The sequence below is a fragment of the Schistocerca americana genome, chromosome 6, assembly GCF_021461395.2.
Source record: "Schistocerca americana isolate TAMUIC-IGC-003095 chromosome 6, iqSchAmer2.1, whole genome shotgun sequence".
In the NCBI taxonomy this organism is placed as follows: Eukaryota; Metazoa; Arthropoda; class Insecta; order Orthoptera; family Acrididae; genus Schistocerca; species Schistocerca americana.
The window spans coordinates 270,880,697-270,907,805 of NC_060124.1; the positions used below are offsets into that span (position 1 = coordinate 270,880,697).

A 27,109-nucleotide genomic window follows, 5' to 3' on the forward strand; every position below is an offset into this window, starting at 1 on the left:
CTGTTTATGAGTTATCCACTGTATACTGTTATGCAGTTAACTGTAGCCTTCAGTTCGAATAATGAGAGTGAAGTTACGTTTAGATTGTGAAAGTCTCTGCGGGCCTGTTCAGTTAGCGTGTTATTATGTAACATATTCAAGTACGTATAGTAGTGTGTTGGAATCAGCCTCATTTACAATTTAGTTTTCTGGTATTTTATTATCTCCCCTTTTACTTTCTTTTGGAACTGATCATCCGATGAAGACTTGCTAATAAGTCTAAACCAGTAGTTCCCAAACTTTATCTCTGACAGAATTCTCTGAGAATCCTGGTACCATGTTTATTTCGAAGGTTTATATATATATTTTTTTAAATCTGAGAGAAACATTTTTTCAGTGAGTGGTTCAGTTTTAAATCATAACCAATAATCCTGGTGTTCTGCGGAACCCTGGTCCAAACCGATAATGATGCAATTTCTGTGATCTGGGGCTGAAATATAGAATTTTAAAATTTTTTGAACGTCCCTTGTAAAATATCGTTTTTGCTCCTCTTTACGAATTTTCTGACATCCACAAGGAAATCAAAAAATCGTAATCGTGCACTGCACGAAAAAAGCGAAAGTACTGATAACGTTAGTCGGTCAACCTGAGGAAATTTGAACAGCTGTTGGTAGACGCCTTTCGTGTAAAACAGGTGACGCTCGGGAACCGACGTTCGGTACGGTTGGCAAAATCGAGTCAGTTTGTGATACATAAACATACGAAAAAAGGGGTCCGAACTTAGGTCTCGTCTTTCGGAAGTCGCGTGGCTCGCAAACGTATCGATTGAGACGCGTCAAAAGCCGGAGACACGCAGCGTGCAGGGCAACGGGTGTCGGCGCAGTTCAAACGGTGGCGCGCCGCCCCCACCACGCGGCCCGCGCGGCGGCGGCCATCTTGGCGGCGCGCCGAGAGTCGAGTTTCCCGTTTCCGAGCGGCTCCTCCGGAGCCCCCGCCGGGGAACCTGTTGTGGCGGCGGCGGCGCGACCGGCCGGCCAGTCTCTCGCCGTCCAGTCAGTGGCAAGGTGGCTGCAGACCGCGACGGGCGTCACGCCGCGAGTTCCCGGGCACCGCCACGCGCTCGCCGTCGCCGCACTCGCCATTCGCCCTTCCCCGTCGGTCGGCACGGCGCGGCGTTCGCTCCCACCTCTCGGTCCGCACCCGGGCGCCCCCGGACGATGGAGCGGCGTCGGAAGCGCCGCGACGGCCTGCGTGCAGCACGTGTGAGGGCGACGAGTGTGACGGCGCTGTGCTGAGCCGAGCCGTGCCTCCTGTGTGTGCCGTGCGCGAGTGACCGCCTCCTCCGGCTTGTACAGTGGATTACTCCGTTCTGGTGAACAGTGGATTCGTACGAGTGGCTTTTTTCAGTGTTTTACTTGCAGTGCTTAAACGGCCTCAGGATATTGGAAGGAAACACTGCAGGTACGTCCCCTGTTCTATGAGGTTGGGTGCGACTGGTAACTCAAAATTTGTCGCCGACACACCTTTCTACATTCGTGAAGTGCTTTACAAACGCTCGAGTACGTCACAAAGATTAGTAGGAGAAACTGGGCAGTGTGTTCGTCGTAACTGATCGGAAAGGAAAGGACGCTGTGTCACTACTCTCAGACCTTCTCGATAGCACGGTCTTCGGTGTTGCTGTGGCGCGGTGACCGCAGTGCTGGCGCGTTGTACTCGTGCGGTTTAAAACGGCCCGTCGAATAAGGCAGTGAGGCGGTGTGGGTGCGCACGTGGCCCCCGTGACGTCGGTCCGCGCCAGGCAAATTCGGCAGGCCGGTCGCGGATCCGGGCAGCAGCGAAATTCCTGGCCGACGCGTTTCTTTGGTTCGCAGCTCGCCGTGCTCCCTTTTTTCCCCTTTTCGCATGCCTCCTCTGTCAGGCAGGCCGGCGGCCAGGGGCGGCCAAGGTTGCCGCGCCGGCCCGGTCGCCAGATGCACGACCTCCCTTCCGGCGCTGCTGCACCGCCGAGATGAAAATAATGGCAGCCACCGCCGCGGGCTGCGCTCGTGAGCCACTGACCCGATTGCTTTGCCCTGTGCTACGAATTTACCCTCTAATGCGGCGCCTCTTACTGTCAAAATCGGACACGTTTCGTGAACTGCAGTTCTTACTTAATAAGTGTGCACTTCCTTCTGCGAACACGGTAGTCTGCGCTGTCGAACGTGAACTACGAAGACTAATAAAAGATAAAATCATTGTTCGATCTATTTTCGTCAGTCTGCCACCCACACGCAATAGGACTACTGGGTCAGGCAGAGAAAATACAGAACACCGGTTTGTTTTGTAAGGACGAGAGACACATAGATGTTCACCAGACTGCACTGGCTGACCCTAAAAGAGGGGCATATCGTTGAAATTCTGAAAACACCCGGACCGAGAAGTGTCAAGCAACTTGCAATACCTCGCACAGTTTCTGTTGTGGTCCTCAGTCCGAGTACTGGTTTGATGTAGCTCTTCACTTTATTGTATCCTTTGCGAGCCTCATCATCTCTGCACAACTATTGCAACCTACAACCATTTTCACCTGCATACTGTAGTCAAGTCTTGGTTTCCTCCGACAGATCATACCGTCTTAATTCCTTCCATTACCGAACTGACGAACCCTCGATACCTCAGCATGTGTCCTATCAAATGAATCCTTCTTTTAATCAAATTGTAGCATAAGTGTCTTTTTCCCCAGTTCTGTTCGGTACCTCATCATTAGCTAATTGGCGTACCCGTCCAATATTCGACATTCTCCTGTAGTATCACATTTCAAAAGATCTTTTCTCTTCTTGGGCGAACTGTCTAACGTCTGCATTTCACTTCCAAACAGTGCTACCCGTTACAGGTGTTTTGCGAAACGTCCGCAACGGAAAAATGATAGAAATTGGAGCTTACAGCAGGGGTTAGCTACGATAGTTTTCTGAACGCACCATTCGCACGATCTGGAAAAATCCTCCGCCTTACGCCCTAACTATTTTAGTTGAGTATACAGGTACACACGTATACGTATTGGTTTAACAATATTTCTGCTACACTGCCACTTGTCAGCAAAGTTGCTTTTGTGACCACACACCACAACAGTTCTTCCACCGCACCACTGGAGAAAAAAAACTGGAAGACGTGGGAGGGAAGGAGGGGAGACGACAGTGCTGCCTGTAGTACCGTCTGCCACACTCCTTGCTGCTGCTTGTGTCGAGTATGTGGGTACACGGAGGGTAAACTATCCTTCCTACGACAGATGCCTTTGTGACCACGGCAGTCCGTAAAGGATCGGGAGTGTCAGTCGATACCGAATGTCTCGACCCGGAAAACAGGACCGGCGTTGAGGGCGAGTGCGACCTCGCGCCGTGACGGACGGAGGCGCTAGGTGCCGCTGGGCGCGAGTTCGCCGGCCGCCGCGCCTGCGACATCGAAGCAGTGACCTCCGCTCCGCGTAAAAAGACAGCCGCGACGCTGGCTGGCGCTTGACCCCGCTGCCGAGCGCGCCCGCTTGCCTACACACGCGCTCGCCGCGCCGCGCCGCGGCAGCACGCGCTCAATGGAAGGCTGCTGCCTGTCTTCTGCACGCCGCGGCCGAGCTGCGCGTTTCTCGGACGGCCCCACCCGCGCCCGTTGCACAAGACTCGTTCGCCCGCTCGCGTTCCAGCGCAGGTCGGCCGCCGCCAGCGCGCGCTCTCGCCGTGTCTCAGCCTCCACGCCGAACACCGGTAGCTCAGCGCCAGAGGTGACGACGAAGCGGCACCCACATCCACCCGTTTGTACCTCGTCGCTTGTACTAATGCTTCATGTTCCATCTGTCTCTATAACATGTGCTTGTAGAGACAGCCGATGACATTCTGGGAGCGAGAGTAATGAAATGCTGTCAGAATACGAGGGGATTTCAAAAAGTGAGCTGTACATTATTATCGCAGGCCGAGTAACTTTTTTTGAATGCTGCACTACACTTCAAAGTGACACAGATACGTGAAAGTACTTTTTAGCATACTCACCAAGTTTCTGTAATCGACGGTCGAAACGTACTACCAGTCGTTCAGTTCCTCGACGACAGAAATGCGTCCCTCGGTCACTGAGCCATTCGGGATCCGCTGTCTGAAAGTCCGAAAGTCGAAAATCTGCGAGTGCTGCGACTCACTTCCTCGATTGCCTGAACATTGTACTCTATGGTCGATGGGCTCCCTTCCCGATCAGCATTACCGACGTCTGTCGGGCTTCGTCAAATTGTTGGCACCGTTTCGTTACGACTGGGCGCGACATCGCATGTGGTCCACGTACCGTCAGAATAGCGCCGTGAATCTACGCGCAATTTAGACGTTTGACCCACAGGAATCGAACTGTCCCGCGGACTTCAACTTGGGAGTACGTTTCCAGTTGCCGCGCTTTCTCACCCGCACGCTGCGATGCACCTGTCATCCGTACCGCCGCAGAACTGTGTCTGCAGGAAACCCAGGGCATGTACTGCCCTCTGTCAACGCCTCACTCTTGTTGCGCAATGGTCTCAGCGGGGGAGGACCTATGTAACTTACTTTGAAATCCCTAGGAAATCAGGCGTTGCTGACGAAATTAGATTAGGGAATGAGACACTAGACGTTGTGAATGTGTTTTTGTTATTTTTGCAGCATAATAATTGAGAGTGGCCGAAGTACGGAGGATATAAAACGCATACTGACTATAGCACGAAAAGCATTTCTGACAAGAGAAATTCGCTGACTTCTGATATAAATTTAAATGTTAGGACGTCTTTCGTAAAGATATTTATTTTCATTGTAGCTTTGTATGGAACAGGAACGTGGAGGATAAACAGTTCGTATAAGAAGACAATATATCCAGAGTGTGGTGCTACAGAAGAATGTTATAAAATTATATGAGTAGATCGAATAACTACTAAGGAGGTACTGAACCGAATCGGGGGTTGGGTTGATTGGGGGGGGGGGGGGGGAGGAGACCAGACTGCGAGGTCATCGGTCTCACCGGATTAGGGAGGGATGGGGAAGGAAGTCGGCCGTGCCCTTTCAAAAGGAACCATCCCGGCGTTTGCCTGAAGCGATTTAGGGAAATCACGGAAAACCTAAATCAGGATGGCCGGACGCGGTATTGAACCGTCGCCCTCCCGAATGCGAGCCGAATCGGGGAAAAAGAGGAGTAGGAGATTAGTGTTTAACGTCCCGTCGACAACGAGGTCATTAGAGACGGAGCGCAAGCTCGGGCGAGGGAAGGATGGGGAAGGAAATCGGCCGTGCCCTTTCAAAGGAACCATCCCGGCATTTGCCTGAAGCGATTTAGGGAAATCACGGAAAACCTAAATCAGGATGGCCGGAGACGTGATTGAATCATCGTCCACCCGAATGCGAGTCCAGTGTGCTAACCACTGCGCCACCTCGCTCGGTGGGGAAAAAGAATTTATGGCACAACTAAAAGAAGGGATCGGTACATCCGACGCCTTCTTAGACATCAAGGGTTCGTCAGTTTGGTAATGTAAGGAATTGCGGAGGGTAAAAATTGTAGAGGGTAATCGAGATAGGCCGGTTCAAAAAGGATAGTTGTACTCAAATGAAGAGTACTGCACATTGTAGACTAGCGTGCAGAGATGCGTCAAATCAGTCTTCGAACTAAAGACCACAACAATAGACACAGCGTGGGGCAACTGGTTCCGTTCCGCAATAGATTCGAGGTGGCAAGACTTTTCCGGCAGCCTATTACAAGCTTGGTGACTAACATCTGGAGCACGTTACATCGCTTGAATATTCAGTGGTAATACTAACAAGCGATTCGGAATGAGGCGAACACATGAAACCAGTGGCTTTTGTTTTCCAAACGTTGTGAGAAAGTACGCTGCATCTGTTAAGAAAGTTGCACCGAGGTGCTAGTGCTAACAATGCCACGATATGCACTTCGCACTGGTTTGCAGGGTATGTTTGTAGACTTAGAATTATAGAGCATTCCTGCAGCCTTTGGAGACCTTGTCAGGGAGTCACGGCAGCAGACATCGAATGCTTTCGGAGACGGGCTGCCTGGACCGTGACGGGTCGGCACAGCCCATACGCAAGAGTAAGAGACGCTGAGGGGAAACTGAGCGAGAATCTGCGGGAGATAGGAAACGACTTTCTCGCCTGTTGTATACATTTAGAGAAACAGTATTCGAGCAAGTATGTGCCACAGTTCTGCTGCCAGCAACGCATGTCTCGCCTAGGGATCGTGAGAATGACATGAGAGTTATCAGGCCCGCACAGAGGCGTGAAGACATTTTTCCCTCATTTACTACGCCGTTACAATACAGCAGAGAATCGTTGATATTAACGAAGTACTCTCCATGGTGAACTGCCTCGCGGAATATGTTTTCAGATTTACGCAAACACACAAATGTTCTTCGATAGTGTTTCCGCCAAAAACTGTTTTTGGCAAGATAATCAGTGTTCTTAGCATTTGGTGTTAAAACTATGCTGATGGCAGAGGATCCTATACTGATTAATTTGAGATAAAGACCTAACAGCTGGAAATAAACACTTAATTTTCTATTAACATGAACAATATATATCTTATAATGCACGTTCTCAAGTATCCCTGTTTGTTGTACACTGAGACTGCTAACTAAGACTATATTATCTAGTTACTCTTCAGCCTCTAACTAGCGACGTCATGCAACAATAAAGGGAAAAAAATGTTGTCGTGGATACTGAACAGAGGACTGGTTAATGTTCTCGAGGTCAGCACCACAATCGTTGATACAGCAACGCAAGCAGCTTACGGACACGTGCCTCAAACGCACTGCTCATTCGGGACGTAACGCCAACTGAAATATTTTTTCCGACCATTCGTTTTTTCAGGACAGGTCCTATTTACAAGCAGGACTTTTAGGACATTTCCGGCTATCTTCCTTTGCTGCATTACTGTACTCGTACTAACTTCACTAGCCGTCACATGCCGCTAAGAAATGCGCATCGTTCCACTAAGAAAAAAATTAAAATATTCTGTTTCCTGCCATATAAAATAGCTGCACTTATAAACTGTCTTTAAAATCAGTATACACTTTCACGTGTTATTAATGCCGACTGAAGTATTAAGAATGTGTAACGGAAGATCGTCATGCTGTGTACTAGACATGCTCCGCCCTACGAGATCTCTATTAATGTAGGGAGTTATGAAAAATTACAGTTCCTATGCCTCCGTAATCTCCCTGATCCCTCATATTTAATTCCTGTTGTAGCCACGCAAGATATACGACAGAGGCGGCCGAATTGTTACACAGTCTTGCTCCAATACCGGTTCTCTAAATTTACCCAACACGGTTACACGAAAACAGTTTTTCCTACAGAGAATCCACTTTAAATTCCCTGAGCGTCTCTGTTTCACTTACGTACCACCTATGCCGCCTTTTTGCGAGCGTAGAATAGCGTCTTGGAATTAATCGTCTTCGTTCAGTTCGACTTCATAACAACCTAACTGCTGGGACAATATCGGCCTTCTATGGCATTACCTTAACACATGTAACGCACTTTTCCGGTACCTTTTCAACAAATTATGGTATTCCATTCGCCTTATTTAACACTTACCTCACATTTTCACCGTATGCCATATCGATTCGTGGTGTCAACAGCTGATATTTAAAATATCTAATAAACTCTAGAACGGTACCACTAATGTCATAATCTGATGGTATTGAGTTCCTCCCTCCTGCAGTTGAACTGTGTCGCATTAAGACTCATTCTCCTAGCGACTATTGAGCACGTTCGACGAAAAGGAAGCCAGAAAAAATACTAATGATGTGTCTGTAGATGCTTAACAGTTTGTGGTGACGATGTACGAGTTCGGTTGTATAATTCATAGTTGAAACCAAATACAAAAATAAAAAAAATACACTTTTGTAATCAGTCGGATATTTTTCGTTGATTTTGTTGCTGTTAAACGTCACAGGTATATAATAATAAAGCCTGTTGGATAGCTGAATTGAGTGACTACCAAGAAGACCATTTCAAACAAATTTCTCAAGTAGTGACCGAGCGTTGGTGTAAAACGTTGCAACCATTCATCAGGGGGACCGTGTATTGATCGATACATAGACCAGCTATTGAAATGACTGACTAAACAGCGCCGGTCTGATGAAGACCGCTGCAGCAGTGCCCGAAACGTTAAAAAAATTTACAGCATGACATGATCACATGTCAAAAAGGAAACTGTAAAAACTTGAGAAAACCTGTGCACATACTCATAATTAATGTTCACAAAATTATCACCTCAAGTTTTTTAAGTAGACATTCGTCTCTTGTTCAGCTGGCCAGTGGCATGAGAAATGCGGAGCCATTCGCTGTGTTTCTCTAGCTGTTCGTGACAAAATTCCAGAAATGAGAGATCATTTGTGCAACAAGATTTTGTAAAAGTGAGCTTAATTGTAGTTGTCAGGCGGGTCAGAAAGTAAAATTATTGATTAGTTGCTGATAATAACTGCTACGATCCAAACCGCATGTTACAGGGGGTAAATTATTTCGTTAAATGCGCAGAAAATATAGTGTAGTAGCATATTAGGTCCGTCAGCCGGAGAGTAACCTTTGAAGCTTCAATTGTGGGCATACATTGCATCACGCAGAGACGCAAGAGGTTACTAGCGACAAAGACGAAAGCAGCTACAAGATCTTAGAGTTACACACAGTAGGTATTAGACTTGTGTTATCCTGATCGGCCGAAAATAACTGATCTGCAATGAGCCGTTGCAGAAGTGGTATTCAATAGTTCAGTCTAGCTGCCACGCTGCGTGGTTCTACCAATGGATAAGACAGTTAGGGTCACCGTCCCGTGGACAATCCTGGTTAGAATTTTTACCAGAATGTCAACTAACGTAATATTCTTGCAGACCGGCTTAGTAGCAGTATTAGAGGAAGATTATGAAGGACTCAGAAAAACAATCGAACGGGCAAGTGCTTTCCATAATGGGGCAGCTTGTAACTGTTTTCCATAGGGCTGTAGAAATTGCATTAACATACCGTATTAGAGAAACTAGTAAACATCGAATATACAGATTTTTTGTTTATTGGATCTGTGAGTATGGTTTCCTTCAAATTTTGTATAGAATATACTGTGTTAGTAAAACATACAGAACAACCGCTCGTGTATTATTGACTGACAACAGCTCCTGATTGAATCTGTTGGTGTGGTCTCGCCCAAATTTTGTATAGAACGTAAGTTTAGTTAGGGGACAGAATACAATATTTTTAAGATACTCTGAGAGTAATTATTGAGTTTTCCTAATTCTAGGTAATGTAACCGTGAGCAACAGAAAGAATTTTTCCACGCTGCAGAATTTTATAGCATCACTTTTCAACGTTTTCATTTCTACTACAATTTCGATATGGTAATATTCACTTCACGCTTTAAAATTTTCTTAAACTCGTTTTTGCTCGTACTCGTTACCAAAAAAATATTTAAAAGTTAGTTTTGTTAGATGCTTCTGCAAGCAGTATAGTTCTACACCATAATGAATGTAGTGTTGCTCGGTGTTTTTGAACGATTTTGGGTGATTAAGAGAAAATAAAATAGAATTTTCCTCAGAATAGTATAATCGATTTTTGATCGCTCTTGTTCGGAGTTTTTAAATATCTCTCCGACGTAAATTAAATAGATCATGTGTCTGTTTTAATAAATGTTCGACACTTACGATAATTTGCCGAAAACTGACATTTTGACACCGTTGCTGTGTACAAAGTACAGGTTGATTCTTGCTAAGAAGGAAACACCAATCAGTCACTATTTGGAAAGCTATTTATTTACAAAAATGGCGTCATTACCGCTTTCTAACCGAATAGTTCATCTTGAGGCTGCTGTTCACGTCCAGACACCAGTTGTTCGTTAGTTTCCGGCTCTTTATTATGGTGAAAGTTCCTTGGGGTGGCGATACCCTACAGCAATAAACTGTCAGAGACGACCTGTTTAAACGTAATTATCTCTAATAACGACTGAACGCAATATAAACATATCTTAGATATTGAGTTGTTTACTTACGTCGAAAACCCGCGCCACTGTGTTGCAGCGTTGTTCGCTTGTCTTTTACGAAATTGTGCAGAGTATATGAAGCACTTCGTAAAGCACCACTCGTACACGCTGAAAAGTTTTTGCCACTTGGGAAAATGTATATAAATACAGCTTTGGCGACAAACATACGGCTAATAACTACCGTCGCATACTCTGAAGCAGGGCTAAAAGAGGACAAGCAATAATGTCAGCACTCACTAGACCATTGTTTTGGTCGTAGGCTACATTTAAGGATCCAAGAACTACAAACTGAATTTATCGACATGTGAAATGTAAATTACAGTTTAAGGAAAATGTTCACTACTGAACAAGTTTTTTGCGTTCGCGGACACTACACGCTGTTACTTGGAGTTGACAGTTTCACTGCTCCTTGTTGTCTCTCCAGAAGTGTCCGCCCGCTGGCACAGCACGTTACCGAAAGCCGCCCCCTCACAGTTTTACGGCGTGCGCTTTTGAAATGGACCAGACGTAGCGACGAATGCGGAAAGGCACCTGGCCGGCTTGCAGCGGCGGCGGTCCACTTTCCCCGCATGCCACAGCGCGGCCGGTCCACGGCTGCCTTTGTGGTTCTCCTTCCCTCGCAGCGCCCTCTGCGGTGAGCTCCCCTCTTATCTGCCTCAGCCAGTCCTTTTCGAGATTAACAAGGATTCTGTCCCACTACTCGTATTACGTCGACGAAAGCTTTTTTGAATCTCATATACCATTTTCTCTGCGTCCCTCTTCGTGAACGGCTTTATTAAACAATTATTCCCACAAATTTGTTTGTTTCAATATTTGGCTTCCATTGCTTGCGTCTTCAAATGCAAGGACGCAACAATTGCTTCTTTACCGTACGTTGAGCTTTCAGTGTTTTACGTACCAATACAGTAAGGGACTTTTGTTCAGTTGTTCGAATTTTAACGGGTTACGAATCCAGTCATGATGTGTCCTTTTAAATGGAAACTACAAAGAAATAAGTATTCCTTTCCTAAAACTGCACAGACGACATAAAGACATTAAGGCAGTTAACTTCTAGATCTATATCGACGAATCAGTGAGAAGTGCCTGGCACGTGGTACTCTGTATTGTATTGTACGGTATCAAGTGAAACGTGGGCAGTGAACGTTTCAAACAAGAAAAGAACAGAAGTGTGGTCTTACGGAAGATTGCTGAAGATTAAGTGCATAGACGGGCTAAATAGTGAAAAGATACTGAAACGAATAGTGGAGAAAAAGCTTGCGGCACAACTTGACAAAAAGGAGGGATCGATTGATAGGACACATCCACCGAGGCTTGGGTATGGTAAGCAGGTTGAAACAGATGTGAGTTGCTACAGGCATGCAGAGGTGAAGAGGCTTGCATCGCATATACTAGCGTGGAGAGCTGCATCAGACCAGTCTTTGGACTGAAGACCGCAACGGCAACAATATTACGGTTTCTTTCCGTTCCTTTCACGACCGTTTGAACTGCTCTGTGCGCGCTCTTTGCTTAATTTTACCTGCACGATCACTGTGCAACAGGTACGTGGATGACTGAAAAATCTACGTAGTGTCTGCCGTGAAACGTAGTCCTTGAAGTTTGTTAAGCAGCTTTCCGAGAGAGGTACATAATACGGTGAAATGTTCAAGTGTCTGCTGCCAGTTAAGGTTTATCAACATGCCAGATACGCTGTGTTGCAGTCAGACAAGCCTGTAACCATCTGCCCAACAGTTCGTCGTATCTGATCCATGCCTCCTGCTAATCCGACGTAGTAGTGGTCCCATACACTTGAGCGGGTCGTCCGAGTATTTTACCTGCACTCTCTTTTGTAGGCAAACTCCAGTTTCCCAGCATCCTACCGATAAATCATAGTCTGAAACTTGCTTCGCACAAAACTGAAGCCATATTGTCGGGCCACCTCGTATGCGGTATCCCAAATCTTTTTGTATTATTAACTGTCGGTGACATTAATCTGGTAGTCACAGTCACGTTCCGTGAAGTGCAGAACTTTGCATTTCTCTTGCACATACTGGTACCATACTGGACCCATTGGGGTGGTTTTTTTCAGTATTCGGTCTTTTGAATTTTAACCAATTATTTACGTTTATTAGGTAGTTTTGTCAAAAAAATATTTTTTTTGTGGGAACTACTAAAAAATAGATGGTCCATTTCTATTGATGCACGAACGGCATGGACATTGTATTATGTTCCACGTCACTTATTTGTTTGTTTATTGTTATTCCGTTGGAATCTGCGTTAGTAACATATGATAATGAAATGTATCATAGCAAGTACAATTCTTGTCGAAAAAGTAAGATCAGAATACTAATAATAATTCTAGAATGAAAAATAAGAACAGTCGGTTCTGCCTCTTTTTGAATTTATTTTTCTTTTGTTTTACTTAATTATTCAATCGAAATTTTTCAAAAATCTGTTAGTATAGTATGGTCAATTTTTTGCGTGTGATGCCTTCATCATTCATTACTGGGTTTGATCTTTAAAAAACTATTACTAAGTTGTTTAGCGAGGTGGCAGATTTAGATTACAGTGAAAAACTCGTGTTTGCTGTGAGTGTTTCTTCTCGTTTGGTGTAGGTGGCTGTCGTGAGAGCTACAATGTGTGACTGCCGGATTGTGTGATCGATATCAGGCAGCGCTGGCCACACACATAGAAGGCCTTGAATCGCGGGAGACTGTCACAGCAATGCTGCTAAGCTCCATGTGGCCGACACTCGATGAAAGACGCCCAGAATTCCGAGGAAAATTATCAGTGTGCAATTCGTGTTCATTCTCCGGTCCACTGTAGCAACCAGAACAGAGCCAGATAGTCGGTTATTCGTCCCACGCTCGGCTCGCGAGTGAAAGGGTAAAATCATTAATTTGCCGTACACAGTACACATAAAGATGATTCTGCAAAAATATGTCCATTAAGTGCATTATTGGTCTCTCTACACCGAAAAATAAATGTTACTGGTGATTTGTGCAAGCGAAATTCTTCTCTCTGTGCCCGACAAAGAAGAATCGAGGAACAGAAACAGTTGCAACGATACGTTATAGCAAGCAAAGTACACTGTCTGTATAACCTAAAAAAAGTTAATGGCCATAAAACGAAAAAAAAAAATACGGTATCAGTAGTTCCCACAGCTATTTCATATGCTTTCTTAGGCACAACGCTTCTACTCAAAGGAAAACTAGCCGCTCCTAATTTTTATAGACTGCAGAACTATTTATTGCTAGTCCGTGATCAGCTTCCAGTAGAAAGTAGCATAAGGACGCTGTGTAAGTGCTCGGAAACACTAAACGCTCCTACACATTTTTATACAATAGGTCGCGTACTGCCGACAACAATACTAGCAATACCATTGTCTTAGGTCTCAGGCGTCTTACTATTTCGTGAATAAGCGGTCTAGATTTCTGTTTCAGAATCGTTTAATTAATCAAATCAGTGTAAACTGAGAACTCTGCTGGTACAGTAAGGCGAATCATCTGCTGGTTAAAAAAGTGCTGTACTGCGCTGTCTCAACTGCTCAAACGTGACAGTAAACTTAAGAGTCTCTCTTTGCTAAGTATTGTTGTACGTAGTATGTTACATATATGCATTATTTATATATCTGTAACAACACTGATCTAAATGTCTGTGAAAGAATACTAAATAAGGCACTAGGAAGATTGTTCATTGTCGTGCGTTTACATACTTCAGATGTATCCTGCTTAATATATTAAACTTCTACGTCAGTACAGAGAGACAACGTTGCGACGCCTGTAGATTCTCCGACTTCTTGCCGTTCCACGAAGACTTTTAATCATTGCATCATATTTTTCTCTGCAGCCTGTCAGCTGTTATATTATTTTGCAGTGAACACATCGTGGATAGTGGGGCGATCACTCTGTTGTAGAAATAATTCAAAAGCCAAGATCGCTTAAATACTGTTTACTTGGTAACCGGTTTCAACACACTAAAGGTGCCATCATCGGATCTGAATGTAGATTAACATTTATAAACCATTTGGATATAACGATACATGAGGCAGACCAGCTGATATAAAATCATTGTCACAAAAAATGTAAAACAACTGCTCTCATGGTCATTCTTTTCCATAAGATATGTAAAACGCAAGTGACAAGATAAAACTATTTGGTACATGACCGCTGCTCGACTGACAACGGTCGGCATCACACTCATTCTTGAAGGCTATGCATCTACTAACCTGTCAGTAACACTTAGGGTTTAAAGTTGAAATTTTATGTTGCGGCTCTGCAGTTCAAAAAAAGTAACAAAATATCATTCGAATGCTGCTGAAATGTGATTTTGCCTTTGCTAATGGATCACTTCCTGCCAAGTTTTTTTGGTGGTGAAAAAATAAAATAAAATTATATAAACAGTGTGAATCGATTACAGCCATTAGTTTTCTTCTTTACTCAGCATTCCACGCGTATAAAAATAGCAACAGAAACATTACTAAAGGGCAAATATAAATATTTTTCTGGTTGCTGCAGTGTATAGTAGTCACATATGCCAAAACATATCAGTTTGCATTTAGAATGGCTGGTGTAAAGATTTCCCGCAAGTGAATAACGACACTGCTCCGAAAGTGAGTAACTGGAGAGCAGAAAATGTCAAAAGCACTGTAGTTGCTTGACCAAACGCAAAAGTGGCAGTCGTAAACTTCCATCAACAGCAACGCTACAAGGAAAGTGTTAAAAGCCGAAATAGCTGTTCATGGTCTAATGGGAACTGAATCGGGCAACAGGTATATGTGGTAAACAAAATACCTTTTTGTTCCTATTTTGTTTGAAATGTCGCCGAATGCGCCTCTTGGGCATAGATAAGCCGGGCCTTGAGAAATTATAATGTATCAACATCTTCTGCTTCTAGACTATATACAACATTGCTAATTATTTTTCTTGGCGTTCTCACTGGTCCTTCAAGTATAAATAGTTACCAGACATTATGTTATGTTTCACATCTCCCGTCTATTTATTTTTATCATGACTTCTCACTGCATACTAAAATAAATTAGACCGGAATAACAAAATATGTAACTATAAAATGAAAAAGCTGAAACAGTAGTAATAATAATGAAAAAAAATTTAAGAGTCACGAAGGTCCACTGAAATAGTCCCAAGAAAAAAATTCGCCAAATGAATCGCTTTAATAAAATATGAGCTTTAAACGCTCAGTAGCAAAAATACCGACAATTTATGCTTAACAAGCGTAAGGAAAAAGTGCGGTTTGTGTGTGGGAATTCCAGTTGTCCAGATACGATGACCTACACAGACATGTTTCATAATAATCATGTGTCAACTACGAATGATAATCTGTTTGAGTCATCAAGGGTTTTTGATGCTAAATAACCATTTGATTTCACTGAGAGGACTAACACTCTAGAAGACACCTTTGGTCGTTGTTAAACCTTTAGAGCGCTGTTATGTCTACAGTGTGAGTTCATCAATGTTGAAATACTCCAGATACGCAGTTCGTGAACACTTGTAGAAGTAAAACTCGCAGTTGCAGAAACAGAGACGAACTGTTGGAAACGAGTGGTGGTTTCCGTCTTGGGTGTGTACCACAGAATGTTGTGAGACAAGTACTTCTATGGAAAGCTAACATTAACGAAGAAAAGCATGTTCTGTTTACACAGTAAAATCACAAGAGGGTCAGAAGTGCGGCAAGGACATACTTTTTTGTAGTCCCCTTCTATGTAGAAGGTCAGCAAAATATCCGTCTGCGGCTATCATAACCTTTTCATTGCATCCAAAACGTTGCATAACTATAGCCTAGGCTACGTCGACTTATATCTGCTTGCTGTTCATCGTATTCAAGTCTTGGCATCCATCCTCAATTTTAACGCCCCCAGCCCAGTTACTAGGTAACTAATTCCTTGATGCCGAATGATAGGCCCTATCAACCTATTCGCTCGTTTAATCGAGTGATCAGTAAGACGAACCCATTTTGCATCCCTGAAAACCCACTTTCCGCAACGTTTCCAGTGGATGAAATTGAGATCACCTTTTTTTTCGTTCAGGGCCACCAGCGTCCACCCACTGTTCTGCTTCAATCGTTATTTCGTTTCGGGCGTTACGCGGTAGACCCATGTGTCATCCACAGTAACAAATGTGCGGGTAAATCCAGATAAATTCTTCTCAGAACAGTTCAAACATAGCTGATAAATTTGTTTTCGCATTAGCTATCTGTTCGCATTCTACAAAGTCACCGCACACTTTGAATAAAACTTTCTCATCCATTCTTAATGTAAAGTGTAAGGCGTTCTTCCAATAAGTCTATGGCGTCAGGTATTTCATACAACTTTAATCGTAGCGCGCACTTTCTAGACGTTTTCCTCTGTGGACGTCCTTCATATGAATGATCTTCAAGAGAAGGTAGTGAGATCTGAACTTGGCCGCCTATTTCTTAAAATTTGAAAATGAAGGAGCTGATTCAAACAATTTATATGTTCGAGAGCACGGTATTCCAGTTTATCATTTTGGACGTAATACGTAAAATACGACCATATTGTAAATCTGTGCAAACAAACATATTCTGTAGATTAAGTTGACGTTGAACTAGGTTACTGTGAAGTAGGTACCAGTAAAATAAAAAGAGTTCACTAATTCAGTGCTTAATCTTCCATTAGACATCACCGGGAAAATGAATCAGGCAAGGTAGTTCTACGTCACCAAAAATATTCTCAGCAATCAAGAAGAAGTTCTCAAATCCTAAGGCTGAGATGTCGAAGAAGAAATTCAAGTTAGCGGAGCGAATCTGAACCACTTCTGTTTTGCTGACGAGATGGTACTCTTTGTGTATACTTCCAGGTCATATTTCAACAACCTAAGCGAGTACTTAATAGGTTGAAATTAGACCTGAAAGTCAGTTGTAATAACAATAAAATAACTTACAATGAATTCGTCGAAGTAAGTAAAGTGTAAATTAACAATGCTGGGAACCACGCGACTGCTACGGTCGCAGGTTCGAGTCCTGCCTCGGGCATGGATATGTGTGATGTCCTTAGGTTAGTTAGGTTTAAGTAGTTCTAAGTTCTAGGGGACTGATGACCACAGATGTTAAGTCCCATAGTGCTCAGAGCCATTTGAACCATTTTTGAACAATGCTGTCACGGAACCAGTTGATGATTTTTTTTTAGGGCAATGGAAGACAACGATTAGATGGACAGCAAAAGAAATAAACGAAAGAGTAAATGTGCTGTGGAGTCCTTTTAGTTTTTCAAAAACAAGCTTCCGATGGATCTGAAAATAAGAGTTAACACTCTCTAATAGTGTCAGCAGTTGACAGCTGTACGTTAGGAATTACTATCAGAAACATCAAAACAAACAAATAGACCAAGCAACAGATTGGAGTGGAAGACGTACTTCTGCTGCATGGGAAAGGTAGGGCAGGGGGGGGGGGGGAGGAGGGGGGCGGGGGAGGGGCCAGGACTGTAGCCTGGAAAATGGATGACAGATGGACCAAGGAATTTCTTTGCTGGATTTCAAGAGATAAGAACAGACCGATAACATAATATAAGGTAGGTTGATAGTATAGGATGTGTATAACAGAAGACCATAATGTATTGAAAAGTTGCAGAGGGCTTTACCAAGCAGTGGAAATCAAATTTATGATGGTGATGATGATGCTCCAAGGTATGTCGAAGCCAGGTTGAGTTCTTCTCGTGTTGTTCTTGTACGAAAGACGCGTAGTCGTGTGGAGCACTGGAATACATCTATCAGCAAGTGGCGCACAGTTGTGAGCTTGGCTTGTACCGTATGACCGCGAGTCGCACTTGGATTCGTAGCTAGTGGGTACTGCTCGGAGTGTGCCGGTAGTGGTCAAAACTATACCTAGGCTTAGTCCGGGGCACCACCGCCGTTCACGTCTTCCACTTTTTTTCCCAAGATCCTCTGCGTTACACAAGAGCTGCACTAAAATTCGTCCTCTCCAGCCCTCCGCCTCCCTCCCGCCCTTCCACGTCTACAAAACGGAGGTAAAAGCAAAACAAGAAGAAAAAGAAAGATTATTTTCGTCAGGAAATTTGGTGGTCGCTTTATGACAGTGACCGTAATGAGGCAGAGGATTCCCGCAATCTCGAAACATATAGCTCTGTACAAAAACGCCTCGTCTCGTCGCACTGAAAACGAAAATGCTTTTTTTTATTTCGCGCATCTCGACCTCATCCTCTGACGTATTACCCGCCACGCTCACCCCGCACTTGCAGTTGATGCTTATTGGGGTCGTGAATTTTCGGTGCGGTCATTAGCCCGCGGACTTGCTTCTATACCCTTCCTCACTGCTTCTTTAATGTCGTGCTTCGACAGGTTGGAACAGCTGCGGCAGAGTTACAAGCCGACGGCGTTTAGCCCCTCGAGGCAAGAGACAAGAGACTTATGGTGTGGCCGGAGACCAAAGCGAGTAAATTTTGTGTCAGAGCATGCCGTATTGTATGTCGCAAGTGATCGAGTGTTATGTTCTCATATTCGTTTTTACACGACTTTTAACTTCAGCGATGCTTCGAATGTGTGACAAATTCCCAGCCGTGCCATCGTTCTCCTTCCTGGTAAAACAATTTCGTCTAGCATTTTGATCAGTAGTGAATATGAACTTATAGTTCCCCGCACTAAATAGTTTTTACTGTTGTTTTTATTAAAGTTACTTTCGTTTTTTTAGCGACAAGGGATTAAGCTGAACGATGGGTGAAGATGTTTGATTTTAGAACAGAAAGTTTAAGTGACAAGTCAAGCATAAGTTCTGATTCTGTTTGTTTCTCGATAAATATTCTTTCATATAAACAAAAACAAAATAGTTTTTGACTGAATCCATTGATTCGAACTGAAAGTTTTGGCTCACAGAGAGATGTTTAAGTTACGACTTGGGAGAACACTCTCAAATAGAGCATGTATCAAACAGTATGTGCCTAAACCTCGGACTCCCCAATGAAGTTGCTTGTGTTTAAAGTGCTGTCGTGGCCAGCGCATGAAAGTGTGGATATTTCAAAATAAGGAAAAACGTCGTCCATGGAAAATACATAGCGTTCGGAAAATGGAAAGAAATTGTACGGACCGTGATGGATGGGGAGGGCAGGGGACGGAGAGCGGCGCGGCGCGGAGCGGGCCTGCGTTTCTGGTCTCTTTACAGGTTAAGTATGTAAATCATAAGGTACCGTGGCGTCGGTGGCAATGAGGTTTTCAAATGACGCCGTAAATTACACAGTTTCTGGTCTATTCGCCTCTGGCGCTTTCCGATTGGTGCTTCGTGACTGCCAGTGATTATCCATTACACTCGGAGTTCGGAAGCGTTTTAATGCGGGTGATGGAGGAAGGGGCCAGAATGGCTGCGAGATACAGGCTGCGCGTCTGTGCTCGCGGTCAAACCACGCATCTCGAGAAAGTAGTCAACTGCGAAACAGATGGGACTGCAGTCTGAGTTTAATGCGTGGCGTATCAAGCACCAATCGAAGGGAATGTACTTCTGTAATAATAATTTCCTTTGTATATTCCAAACTGGAAGGCACCTTAAACCTGTTTTAAATGGGATGTTTTCTCCTGAATATCTTCCCCATAACTATTAAGAGAGTACTGAGCACACGTTTCTGAAACATCTACTAATGTACGAGTCATCAGTTCCTTGCGTTTTAGATGAATGAAAATGTCGCATTCTTCAATGTGCTGAAAGAAAAAAAAAATAAGTAGAGAAATAGTGTCCAACTTCATATTCTCTCTCTTTTTGTTTTGTTTCGTGATGGTTTAACGCTCTGTCAATCGTGAAGTGGCTAAAGGCGGAGCATTACTACGTGCCTGTAAAGAGTCGGCAATTGCCTTGTTAGAATATCCAATCTTACGTTCATCAAATAATTTTCTACTACCAAGGGAAGCAACGTTAGTATGAGTTTACGGAATCACTACAAATTAAAAGAATCTATGACTATTTTGATGGTGTTTATTGATGACGGCTGGTTCCAACAATCACTTGCACATAATTAGAAAAAAAACGTTCTCAAAGCAAAACGTGCAGTGTTGGCAATCTGTCCACCACCGATCTAAACAAAAACAGAAAAGTAAATGCTGTGTTGTTTCTCTAAGTTCCGAACTACGCTATACGTAGCACTTCTTTCCGATCCTTTGGCATTCGACTTACATACAACTCTAAACATTCCAAACACTTCAGCCTCTGCATTTAGAAACGAATAAACAAGCATAATTTCATTGTCATGAGAAATAATCAAAGCATAATTTCACGGTCATGAGAAATAATCAACGTGTGGTTTCCCAACCGAGGTGTCCATTCAGATTAACGTAAACCCTGCTGTTGACAAATCCGGCATCAGAATAAGTACATTTAAGAAGTTTGCTGACGAGAATAATAATGAAGGGTTTTAAATACAGATAAAAAGAAAAAGTAAGTGCATATTTAGACGGAAGCAATTAATATAGTGTTTTATCAAATCATCCTCTGAAAATGTGACATTGTTATTTGTTGGGAAATATGTCGCTACGGTCAAACTTCTTCCCGTGGTACGAACTCACAGACAACAAGTGTGGACGTATGTTGTGCTGTTAAGCACTGAATTTCGTGACTTCCTTTGAAATAATTGGATCAACTTTTTTCGTCGATATTACTAAGTAGTAGTTACTTTCTTTGTAATACTGATTTATCATTCATCAGTGTGCTTTTTTAGGGAACAGAATTCCTGATGCCGCATTTGGTGCAAATGCGATAACCGAATGAGAAAGAAAAGCTTATAGAATAACACAAATAATTAGAAGATGCTCTAAAGAAATAGGTTTTTATCTGCTTGAGAGTTGTGTTCCAGATTTCCTCTTGAGTACTATTAAACAATAATAGATGAAGAAAATAACATTATGAGATTTTGTTCTTTATCGGACACTTGAAAGCCTCAAAACTGGATGCGGGACGAATATCAATGAATATTCCGACATTCGTAATAGAAATAGAGGCAGAAGACGGGTGCTGACAGGTGTGGACACTACTGAACCATCAGTTTAATAAGTCATGGATGCAAAATATTGAGCCGGCCGCGGTGGTCTAGCGGTTCAGGCGCTCAGTCCGGAACCGCGCGACTGCTACGGTCGCAGGTTCGAATCCTGCCTCGGGCATGGATGTGTGTGATGTCCTTAGGTTAGTTAGGTTTAAGTAGTTCTAAGTTCTAGGGGACTGATGACCACAGATGTTAAGTCCCATAGTGCTCAAAGCCATTTGAACCAAAATATTGATACGAATTATTTACAGAATAATGGAAAACCTGGTAAAAGCAGGCCTCGGGATAGATCAATTTGGGTTCGGGAGAAATATAGGAATATGATTTATCTTATAAGATAAGTTAAAGGAGGCAGTCCCATGTTTACAGCATTTGTAGATTTGGACTGTGTGTACAGAAGTATTCTATTCGACATTCTGAACGTGAAAGGAATAAAATACAGGGAGTGAAAGGTTATTTGTAACTGGTATATTAACCAGACTTCAGTATGAGTCGACGGGCATGAAATGGAAGCAGTAGATCAGACGAAAGTGAGACACGTTGTAGCCTATACCTGGTGATATTCAGCTGACACAGATCAAGCTGTGAAGGAAACCAAAGAGAACTTTGGAAAGAGAATTAAAGTTCAGAGAGAACAAATAAAAACTTTAAGGTTTACCAATGACGTTGTAATTCTGTCAGAGACGGCTAAGACCTTGGAAGAGCAGTTGTACGGGTGGATAGTGTTCTGAAATGATATTATAAGATAAACATCAATAAAAGTGAAACGAGATTAATGGAATGAACCCGAATTAACTCATGAAATACTGAGGAAATTAGAGTAGGAAATGAGACACTGAAAATAGATCACTTTTGCAGTTTGGTCGGTAAAATAAATGATGAAAGCCGAAGCAGAGAGTACATAAAATTCAGACTGGCTGTAGCAAGAAAAAATTTCTGAAAAAGAGCATTTGTTACCATCTAACGTAAATTTTAATGTTAGGAAGTTTTTTGGAGGCATTTGGAGTACGAAAGTGAAACATAGACGATAAACAATTCAGACAATAGGGGAATAGAAGCTTTTCAAGAATTCTGAAGATTGGATAGGTTACTATTGAGGAGGTACTGTATCGGATTGGGGAAAAAAAGAAATTTATGACTTAACTTCACTAATAGAAGGGATCGGTCAATAGGACACATCTTAGGACCTCGAAGGAATTATCATTTTGGTTGTGGAGGGAAGTGGAAGAGATAGGTGATCTTAAAATTGTAGAGGGAGACTAGAGGAAGGTACAGCAAGCACGTTCAAATGGATGGAGATTGAACATGTTTGCACAGGACAGACCAGCGTGGAGAGTCGCATCAAACGAGTCTGCGGACTGTAGACAACGACAGCACAAATAGTTATTACCACCTGGGAAAAAGAGGGATATTAGCTTATACTACGACTATACAATAACGTAAACCTAGAAATCTTTTTGCCTGACTAGGCGAGTTAACGAGAAATTTACACGAGTATAATAACCCACGCAAAGAAAATAATACTAATATGTTAAAATAAAGAGGATTACCAGTTTAGCCGTCTTCAACGAAACTTTCAGAAATGTCTAAACTACTACTGAAATGTACATTATTTGTTCCCTGCATAAATTGGAAATTTGGAAGCTCTTGATGACAGCCCTGTAATTGTATATCAGACCGCTAGTAAAGTTCCCCGTTTGTTCAGTAGGACTTCGGCTTGCTATCACCGCACTGTTGAGACGTGTGAGTTATTGCAAAAATTCGTTTGAGAACACGTAAGATCATCTTTTAACCGACGCACACTTCCTAGACCATGATGTTATTTTTTATGTTCTTATTGATAACTTGCACGGCAGTTGAATCTTTCGACAGAATTAGGTAAATTAATATTTTTAAATTCTTACTGTACAAACCAGAATTACAAAAATAACTTAAAAGAATGCGAGAAATGCTAGGAACACGTGCGGGATCGAGGCTACGAGAGTTCGCTTCGGGTGCGACTGACTGCTTGTAACAGTTATGCCTCAGCGAGAGCTGCCTTCTTATTGCACTGGAACCGCTTTAAGTAACAAAATTATAATTAAAGGGCAATGCATCAAGTTTTACAGGAAGAATATACTGATCAACCTTCATGGACATTAATTTCTGTTCATTACTTTTAGATAAACAAGAAAACTTTGTGGCTTCTTAAAGTTCTATATTTGTATCGGTATGGTGCACTAACGACCGTAGCACTTCTATACCTGGCTGAGTATAGTTTCTATGTGGTAAAATGTTGCCTACACAAAGGCCGCTTGAAACTGATTTAGACGGCTGGCGCACAAGACTCCCCCCCCCCCCCCCCCATGTTTAGTTGGGCGATGATTTGGTGAGATGAAAGGCACTCAGCTACAGTTACAGCTGCCTAGTCTGCCATTTTAACTGTCCGGCAGATGGGGACGGCACTAGCTCCAGGAAGCAAGGAAAAGACCATTGTAATTTTTTAGCCTGGCTTATGAAGGGACATGGTTCCTCTTCACAGGCTGTAGGTCGCTATCTATTCAGAAAGTAAGTTGCTTGCTAACTGCTACAGTCACTGTGGGAGGTATTAATGGTATGTTGTTTACAGGAAGAAACGAGCAGTGGTTTGCTTTATCTTATAGATGCTTCAACATATCAGAGGGACTCCATTTCTAATTTTCGAGGAGTGGTTTAGGCCTTCAGTTAGACTTCTTTGACACGTGTTCCAAATGTTTCCAACGTTGATTGCTGGTGTGTGTGCCCCGATTCATACTAGGCTACAAAGTTTCCACACCTCAGCCACGTATAAGTCGTTCATCAGTCCTATATCTTCCGTAAACTTGAGTACCAAGTGGCATGAGATGACCAGTGCGGAGAGCTATCCCACAACAATAGGATGAACAGATCTCAAGGATTATCTCAAGGTCTTTGGCAGGTGGTTAAATTGCTCTGGGAAAGTATATGGAGCATTTGAGATGTTCTCATACAGGTACGGTGACAGGCCGGAATTCTCAATGATGCCGTCGCTACAGCATCCCCCTATCATTGAGAATCCCGGCCTGTCACCGTACCTGTATGAGAACATCCCAAATGCTCCATATACTTTCCCAGAGCAATTTTAACCACCTGTCAAAGATCTTGGGATAATCCTTGAGAACTGTCCATCCTGTTGTTGTGGTATAGGTCTCCGACCTGGTCTATCCCATGCTAGTGTTTTCATCTCCGCGTACCTATAACATTCTACGTCTACTAGCTCAGTATAGTCAAACCTTTGCTTACGTCCATTACAAAATTAACTACTTGTTTATACCTCTTAATGTACCTCGTCAACATGTCCTATATTTTGGCCAAGTTGTTCCATTAAAGTTCCTTCCTCCCAAATTCTGTTCAGTACGTCTTCGTTGATTGTCCGATCTACCCATCTAACCGTCAGCATTTTTCTGCAACCCTACTTTTCAAAAATTTCTATTCACTTCTTACTTTTGCCGTTAATCGTTCACATCTCGCTTCCACGCAATGTTATATTCCAGAGCAGTTTCTCTCTTTCAGACGAGCTTTTCCTGTTACTGTCAGTCTACACTTCTTAGTCTCTTTACTTCTGCCCTTCTCAGTTATTTTGCAAAATCCCACACGTTTTTACTCTAATTTACCCTTTCATTATCTTTATTGATATTCGGGTAATCTGTTTTCAAGACACTATGCATTCCATTCAACGAATCTTCGCAGTCATTTGCTGTCGCAGTCAGAATTGCAATGTCATAGGAAAACTTCGAAGTTTTACTTTCTTCTCCCGGAACGGTTATTATTCTCTTTCCAAATTTCTCCTCAGTTTCCTTTGCTGCTTGCCATATATGCTGACTGAATAACGCGTGGAGTATATTACAACCGTGTCTTAGAGAAGAGTTTCTGAGACTTGGATGTGTGACTGAGGTTAACATATTTCTCTCTTTCAGACGAGCTTTTCCTGCTACTGTCAGTCAGTTTCGAGTATGTCCTTCCAAATTCCTAACTGCAATCTGTTTTTTTTTTTTTTTTTTTTTTTTTTTTGTACAAGTTGTAGACAACGTTACACTCATATGTATTACCTCTGATAACTTTATAGTTTCAAAGTCTGGCTAGTTTCTAGTCAGCATTGTCAAAGGCTAGGTTTTATATTTTTTTATTTGTAAAGCAAGGGCCGGAGATCTTATTTTTTTATTTTATTTGCTAGCAGTAACTAGTTGCTACGAGTAATGGGTTTTCACATTATTAAATTTAGTTTTACTAGGAACGGAGCTAACTTTGTTTCTTAGTGCTTTAACAAAGCTACAATTTCTTACACTTGGAAACATTAGACTATTAAGAAAAGGGAAATGCTTAAAATCAATAATTTGTGTATTAAGAAGACAAAAAGACGGCAAAGAGCTTAGATTTACTGAGCCCGTCGCTCCTCTATAGCCATCGCCCGATCTACTGCTACTTTCCATTTGAGAGCGACAACCTCAGCAATACTTTTAGCTGCCACCCTGAAAAGGCATGGTCTTGCGTCTAACTAGGTTCCGTTTTCCCTGTTTTTTTACATGGAAGCATTTGCTGTCCTATTTATTTCTCTATATTCGTCAACGGTGTAATCTTAGCCGGCCGGAGTGGCCGAACGGTTAAAGGCGCTACAGTCTGGAACCGCACGACCGCTACGGTCGCAGGTTCGAATCCTGCCTCGGGCATGGCTGTGTGTGATGTCCTTAGGTTAGTTAGGTTTAAGTAGTTCTAAGTTCTAGGGGAGTTGTGACCACAGCAGTTGAGTCCCATAGTGCTCAGAGCCATTTGAACCATTTTTTGTAATCTTTATTTCTAATGTACACTACTTTCTTGGCTCTCTGGTGACAATCACCAATCACATTTCATTACAATCCTTTTTACAATTTTACCATTGTAAGTTTGTTAAGCTTCTACCACGAGCGTATGTAAGTGTATGATGCGTCCTGTACAATGTAGTGATCTCGTGCCTAGAATATACAATGTAGAAGTTCCTGTACCCTAGGTCAAAACAGTATAACGCATATTGGTGTTCTTACAAATAAAAAAAAAAATATCCATCCAGCCGATCTTTAGGTGAACCATCGTGCGTTAGGAAGAAATCTATGTCGCCTTTAGACGTCTTGCGAAACAACGCAGGCGTTATGCTTCGATAGACTCCGCAACAGTTTTACAGAATTCTGCATTACTCTTGTACCAACATTATCCACATGGTATCTAACTAAAGGAGCTGTCTGTTATGGCAAGGTCTTGACCCATATCACAACATGAGGCAGGTTCCTTACCAGTTCTGACACGTAAAGGCGATTTTTAGACCAGAAAACCCATCCTTCCTCTGTGAAATGCGATACATCGTACATTCAACAAAAAGTAACTGTGTTTAGCGACACACGGCATCTAGAAATTATGAGAACAAAGCACGGCAGGCTGCAACTCCCTGCTGCATACATTGTCAGACAATTCACTCATAAACATCGGTCCAAATCATTTCATTTTCATATCCTTTTCAATACGGTTATGCATTGTGCATTGTTGGGAGACGGCTCATTTGATTGAACGGCAGCAGGACACGTCTCCTCTCGCGTCTTCTTCAAGGGTACGGGACTTCTCAATCACCCTGTAGCATTCACATACGCCAGTAGTTAGAACAGATGAAGAGCTCCAACTCGGAAGCTGCCAACAGTCCACCCCTCTTCGGGTGGGAATGTGAGTAACGAATAAATATGAAAGAAAGCGCGTGTTAGTGGGGTGGCACGGTAGCCGGGGGTGGCGACAGCTCGCGCAGGCGCGCGCCGAGCAGAGGCGTGCATCCTCGCATCCTGCGGGCAGATAGGGGGCCGGACGAGCGCCCCGTCTGTTTGTTTCGGGGGATTACGGGAAGGCCTGGCCGCTCCATTGTGTTGGAGAGATAGCGGCGCTCACAATGGCCGCAAGAATTCCGTGACGAGGGGCGCGCTCGCTCACTCGCAGGCCGCGCCGCCCCGGCCAGGCACACACGCCGCGCGCCGCGCGCCGCACTTGTCTTACACCGGGCGCCGTGTAATTGTTTTTACGCCGCTCACAACTTAAAAATCCGCGTAAGCAGCCCCGCTGACAAAGCGCACTAAACTCGGCTGCTTTATATGC

At 43.3% G+C, this 27,109-nt stretch overlaps 1 protein-coding gene across 2 annotated transcripts in view; it reads left to right on the forward strand.

Moving 5' to 3' along the window:
• Positions 1 to 1,042: 1,042 nt before the first annotated feature.
• The window catches only part of LOC124619573 (protein dachsous-like), a 601,949-nt gene continuing 575,882 nt past the window's right edge, over positions 1,043 to 27,109 (forward strand). For both annotated transcript variants that reach the window (XM_047146064.1, XM_047146063.1), the window contains exon 1: positions 1,043 to 1,440. The gene's annotated coding sequence lies outside the window, so the exon portion shown is untranslated. The remainder of the gene's footprint in view (positions 1,441 to 27,109) is intronic.